Source organism: Leptonychotes weddellii, chromosome 5 (assembly GCF_054177405.1).
Source record: "Leptonychotes weddellii isolate Sample4059 chromosome 5, ASM5417740v2, whole genome shotgun sequence".
Taxonomy (NCBI): Eukaryota; Metazoa; Chordata; class Mammalia; order Carnivora; family Phocidae; genus Leptonychotes; species Leptonychotes weddellii.
In genome coordinates this window covers 27190804-27197767 of record NC_138373.1, presented here as the reverse complement: position 1 = coordinate 27197767, position 6964 = coordinate 27190804, and positions in this window count along the sequence as shown.

The window sequence follows — 6964 nt, the reverse complement described above, 5'->3', positions numbered from 1 at the left end:
AACATTAATATTTATACACTTAAAAGGTGTCTCTAGGGACACCTGGGTGGCTCAGTTGGCTAAGTGTCCGACTGCTGATTTCGGCTCAGGTCATGATCTCAGGGTTGTGAGATCGAGCCCTGCATTGGGTTCTGCACTCAGTGTGAGTCTGCTTAGGATTCTCTCTCTCTCTCTTCCTCTGCCCCTCTCCCTGCACTCGATCGCTCTCTAAATAAATACAATAAAATAAATAAAATCTTTTAAAAAAGATGCCTCTCACAGGTATGGACATAATAGTTAGGCACCAGGTGCTCTCAGATGGATGGACTGCTGGAGATCTTGGACTCAGACGGCAGGGGAGATCCCTCTCTACACCAGGCTCAGGCAGGGAAGCAGGCCCCAGAGTCCATGCACACGCCCCTTCCCCAGGATGAACAAAACACACGTGGGGCCCCAGTCCAGCCCTACGTACCCCCACTCATACTCCAATCCTCCTGCCTGCTTCTGGGGTTTGTCCATCTGTAAAATGGGCACATTAGGCTCACACCATTTTTTACAAAAACCTCTTATGGAAAACTTCAAATATATACAAAGTCACAGATGATAATAAAGGGAGCCTCCACACACCATCCTCCCCCTCCACACAACCATCAACTCATGGCCAATCATTTTAACATATACCCCCCTCTCCACCTGATTGTTTTATTTATTTATTTTTAAAGGGGCTGGTCCTGGATAAATCCCTTTAAATACCCACAGTGGTATCAACCACCTGGGTTTACTGGGGGCGTCACTAACACGACAGGCTCTGCACTTGTATCTTCTTGTCTCAACTTCCCAAAGGCCCTGCCAGGTAGGGGCTATGACTCATTACTCCCATCTCACAGATGAGGAGACTGAGGCTCACACAGAAGGGACTTGCCCAAGGTCACCCAATATGGGGATTTTCAAATAGACCTACAAATTCCTTGACATCCCTTCCTTCAAAAAATGGAGCCGCTCCCCTGAGCGTGGGCTGGCCTTAGTGACCCACTTCCAGGGAAGAGAATACAGTGGGAATGAGGGAGGGTGACTTGTGTGACGAGCTCATACAAGGCATCCTTCTTGCTCCCCATCTGGAATCACTCAGGCTGGGGGAAGCCGGCTGCCATGTTGTGAGGATGCTCAAGAGCAGAGGCCTCCCGCCCACAGCACATGGAAATGGGTCCTCCAGCCTGTCAGGCCTTCCTGTGACCACAGCCCTGGCTGGCATCTTGTCTGCAACCTCTTGAGAGACTCTGAGCCAGAACCAACCAGCGGAGCCCCTCCTGAACTCCGGACCCACAGAAGCTGCGAGGAAAAACGTCATCTGCTGAGGGTTGGGGTGGTTTGTTATGTAGCAATAAACTAATACATGCCATAAGACAAAAATGGGTCTGCATGATTCCAGCAGCTCCACGCTTACCCCTGCTCCTCAGGCAGGGCCTTCCAACAGGCAGGTGTGGGGGATGTGAGCTTTGTACGGTCTCAGGGATGGGTGTGCATGAGCCCCTACCCCACCCAGGGGCAGACCTGGGAGCCCTCTGTCCCCAGCCCGTGCCCCAGCCTGGCTGAGGGCTGACCCCTCCTAGCAGGACCCCGCGTTTCCTGGGGCGCTGGACTGTAAGTGCCGTGGATACAGGGACATGATTGTCGGTCACCATGGAAGCCTGCAGGGCACATAGTAGGTGTTCAATAAACAGTTATTCCATGACTCATCACCCCGAACAAGCTTCTATGGGGTGACGTATTGGCTGATTAGAAGCCCTTTTTGCAGGCAGTGCACTGGGGGTCTGTCTCCTGTAGGAGACATGCCAGCCTTATACCCTCAGCCGGGCTGGGACACAACCCCCAGAGGCATGACTATAATAATAGTTAACTCTAGTGAACGAGCTCAGCTGCGGTCTACTCATGCCTCCTGTGCAGATTATTTCTACATCTTTCAGCAAGGAAGAGCTAGTTACTCCCATCTTACAAATAAGGAAATATAGGCTCAGAAGAGGTAACTGGGAGGTGACAAAGCTGGGCTCAAGGGCAGCTCAGGGCCCTTTGTCTGCTGGCAGACCCCGGGCCTGGAGCACACGCTGGAGTCTGCGTCCCCTCTTGGCGGGAAGCCCCCAGCCCTCGGATCTAGAGAAGAGGGCTGTGTGCGCTCGGGCTCAGCTGTGGAGAAAAGCCCCTGAGAGCTGGGCCTTGGGAGTAATTCCTGCCTGACCCCAAAGCAACCCAGGCCCAGGATGGCAGCTGTGGATAATGGATGACACCGGGAGAACATTACGGCCAGTGAGTCATCTATGTGGCTTCCGACGGCCCTAGAGGAAGAGGATGGATGGACTTTGCTGCCAGCCTCTCGCCAGCTTCAGAGTCGAAGGCAGGGGCCCCAGGGGAATCGAGGGGCGGGGAGGGGAGGGTCAACTGCACCGCCCACCCCTCCTCCATTTCAACCTTTAGACACTTCCTCCTGGAGAGACAGCCATTCCACTCCCCAGGGACTGGATCCTGGAGGCTGGAGGAAGGGAAGGAGATGGCTTTGATGTGTGGTGGTGATGCCAGGGTTCAAGTCCTCTGCCACATGCTAGGTGTGTGCCCTTGGAGGATTTACCCACTCCTATTGAGACTCCATTTCCTCATCTGTAAAGGGTGGGGGGAAACATCTATTTCATGGAGTTGCCAGGGGTTCCATGAGTTAATAACACATATAAAGTGCTTGCCAAGTTACCTGACACATAGCAGGTGCTCAATAAATGCTAGTCAGTGTTCTTATGCTATGTACCAAGCAATGTGGGGAGCATTCTGCATACTTTAACTCATGGAATCTCCAAACCAGCCAAGGGCAGTATCCACTGGAATTCCTATTCTACAGATGAGGAAATGGGAGGCTCACAGACCTGAAGCATAGGATCTCACAGGCAATCCATAAGAGCAGCAGAATTTGAACTCAAAACCCAGTGAGCAATTTCTAGTATAGTCAAGAGTGCCAGTCTAATGTCCTGTCCCACTGTCCCCCAAATACACCTGTCACCCTACAAAAGCCCCTAAGGTTATACGACCAATCCCTACCTCATACCATATATACAAAAATCAACTCTGGATTAAAGGCTTAAATGTCAAAAACAAACAAAAACCACTTAAAAATCTTTTGTAGAAATTATAGGTAAATATCCTCTGGAACTTGATGTTGATTATAGATTATGAACTCAAATGTCTAAAACAAAGCTTCAGAACCTTAATAGAAAGTATAGGTGAATCTACTTTAGACCTTAGGTTGAGAAAGATGTTCAGGATCATTAGTGATCAAGGAAATGCAGATCAAGGTCTCAACTGGAAACAGCTTTATACTCAACTGGCAAACATTTTCAAATCTAATAATGCCAAGTGTCAGAGAGGACACAGATCGTATGCGTTGCTGGTGGGAGTGTAAATAGTGCAGCCACTTTATTTTATTTTTTAAAGATTTTATTTATTTATTTGACAGAGAATGACAAAGCGAGAAAGAGAACAGAAGCAGGGGGAGTGGGAGAGGGAGAAGCAGGCTTCCCGCGGAGCAGGGAGCCCGATGTGGGGCTTGATCCCAGGACCCTGGGATCATGACCCGACCTGAAGGCAGACGCTTAAGGACTGAGCCACCCAGGCGCCCCAGTACAACCACTTTAGAAAGCTGTTTCCTACTGCCTCCTAAACACTCACATATTCTGAGTCCTGGTGATTCCATTTCTAGGTAAACACCCCAGAGGAAATCCTGCATGTGTGTACCAAGAGCCATTCACAAGAACATCCAAACAGCACTTCCAGATGCCTGGACACCACCCAAAAGGCCATCCACAAGAGAGCAGCTGTACGCTGACCCGGTGGAATATGACAGGACAGTTAAAACAAGTGAACAAGTATGGGTCAATCTTAGTTACGTACTATTACATGAAGAAATTAAGCCCCAGAAGATTCAAACACCTTGATACACTTTTTTGGTTGTCTGGATGCCCTTGTTATGGATGGACTTGTTTCCCCACCCCCGCCAAATATATTAAAGTCCTAATTCTTGGAACCTATAAATCTGACCTTATTTGGAAAAAGAGTCTTTGCGGGTGTGATTAATTAAGTTTAGATGAAGTCTTATTGAGTTAGAATGGGACTAGCCCATATATGGTCAACTAGTTTTTTTGATAAGGGCGACAAGAACAGCCGGTGGTGAAAAAGAAGTGTCTTCAATAAATGGTACTGGGGGGCGACTGGGTGTCTCAGTCAGTTGAGTGTTTGACGCTTGATGTCAGCTCGGGTTATGATCTCAGTGTCCTGGGATCAAGTCCCGCATAGTGAGCCCCGCATCAGTGGGCTCTGCTGGCTCCCTGTGCTGTCCCTCTCTCTCTAAAATAAATAAATAAATCTTAAATAAATAAATGGTATTCGGTAAACTGGGTATCTGATGCAAAAGAATGAAACCAGACCCCTGTCTTACACCACTCCCAAAAATCAACTCAAAATGGATCAAAGACTTAAATATAAGATCTAAAACCATAACACTTATAGAGCGCCTGGGTGGCTCAGTTGGTGAAGCGACTGCCTTCGGCTCAGGTCATGATCCTGGAGTCCCGGGATCGAGTCCCGCATCGGGCTCCCTGCTCAATGGAGAGTCTGCTTCTCCCTCTGACCCTCTTCCCTCTCGTGCTGTCTTTCATTCACCCTCTCTCAAATAAATAAATAAAATCCTTTTAAAATAAATAAATAGGGCGCCTGGGTGGCTCAGTTGGTTAAGCGACTGCCTTTGGCTCAGGTCATGATCCTGGAGTCCCTGGATCGAGTCCCGCATCGGGCTCCCTGCTCAGCGGGGAGTCTGCTTCTCCCTCTGACCTTCCCCCCTCTCATGTGCTCTCTCTCATTCTCTCTCTCAAATAAATAAATAAAATCTTTTAAAAAATAAAATAAAATAAATAAAACCATAAAACTTCTAGAAGAAAACATAGGAGCAAATCTCCTTGACATTAGACTTGGCAATGATTTCTTATATGAGATACCAAAAGCACAGGCAACAAAAGCTAAAATAACAAGGGGGACTATATCAAACTAAAGAGCTTATACAGAGCAAAGGAAACAATCAAGTGGAAAGGCAATCTACAGAATGGGATCCCAAATATATAAAGGACTCATACAACCCAACAGCAAAAAAGCAAACAATCCAATTAAAAAACGGGCTAAGGACCTGAACAGACATTTTTCCAAAGAAGATAATACGAATGGCCAACAGGTAGATGAAAAGGTGCCCAACATCACTCATCATCAGGGAAATGCAAATCAAAACCACAGTGTGATACCACGTCACATCTGTTAGGATGGCTGTCTTCAAAGACAAGAGATAACAAGGGTCAGGGAAGATGTGCAGAAAAGACACTTTGGTGCACCGCTGGTGGGAATGTAAATTGGTACAGCCAGTACGGAAAACAGTATGGAGGTTCCTCAAAAAATAAAAAATAGAAGTCCCGTAGGATCCAGCAATCCCACTTCTGGGTATTGATCTGAAGGAAATGGAATCACTATCTTTTTTTTTTTTTTTTAAAGATTTTATTTATTTGACAGAGAGAGACACAGTGAGAGCAGGAACACAAGCAGGGTGAGTGAGAGAGGGAGAAGCAGGCTTCCCCCGGAGCAGGGAGCCCAACGCAGGGCTCAATCCCAGAACCCTGGGATCATGACCTGAGCCGAAGGCAGACGCTTAACGACCGAGCCACCCAGACGCCCCGAAATCACTATCTTGAAGTGATATCTGTGTCCCCATGTCATTGCAGCGTTATTTATAATAGCCAAGACACGGAGACAACTTCAATGTCCTTCAATGGATGAATGGATAAAGAAAATGTGGTACACACACACACATGCTGGAATATTTTTCAGCCATACAAAAGAAGGAAATCCTGCCATGTGCAACATGGATGAAGTTGGAGTGCATTATGCTAAGTGGAATAGACCAGACAGAAAAAAACAAATACTGTATGGTATCACTTCTATGTGGAATTAAAACAAAAGAGCGAGTTGCATAGAAACAGAGAATAGAATGGTGGTTGCCAGAAGCTGGGGGGAAGGGCAGATGGGGAGATGGAGGTCAAAGGGTACAATCTTCCAGTTAAAAGATGAAGAAGTCCTGGGGATCTAATGCACAGCATGATGAGGACAGTTTCCAACTCAGTACTGTATGCGTGGAAATCTCTGAGGGGAGATCTTAGGCATTCTTACCACATAATCATTCCGTAATGTGTATCAAATCATCACATTGTACCCCTTAAATATATACAATTATATTTGTCAATGATTCCGCAATAATGTTGGGAGGCGGGGCGCGAGGAGAACTCACGTGACAGCAGGGTGGCAGAGACTGGAGTGACGCATCCACAAGCCAAGGGTTGCCAAGGATGGCTGCCAGCCACCAGCAGCCGGGACAGGCAGGGAACAGATCCTTCCCTGGAGCCTTCGGGGGAACACAGCTCCGCCGACACCTTGAATGCGGACCTCTGGCCTCCAGGACTGGAAGAGAAGACACTTCTCTTGTGTTAAAGCCACCCAGTTGGTGGCCATCTATCCCAGCAGCCCCAGGAAACGAATATACTCCTCTGCTCAGGTGGCATCTCTGTGTCACATTTTGGTAATTCTCGCAGTATTTCAAACTTTTTCATTATTATTCTATTTGAATTGCTGCAATCTCCTGATACAACTTGAAGGGATGAGGAGTTGCTTCTCACGGACGAGCAAAGAAAGCGGTTTCTGAAGATGCCATGCAGATGTTGAAATGACAACAAAGGACTGAGAATATGACATGAACTTAGTGGATAAAGCAGCGACGGGGTTTGGAGGGTTGACCCCAGTTTGGAAGGAAGTTCTACTGTGGGTGAGATGCGATCAAGGAGCATCCCATGCTACCGAGAAATCGTTGAGGAAAAGAAGAATCCATCCAAGCGGCAGACTTCATTGTTTTATTTTTAAG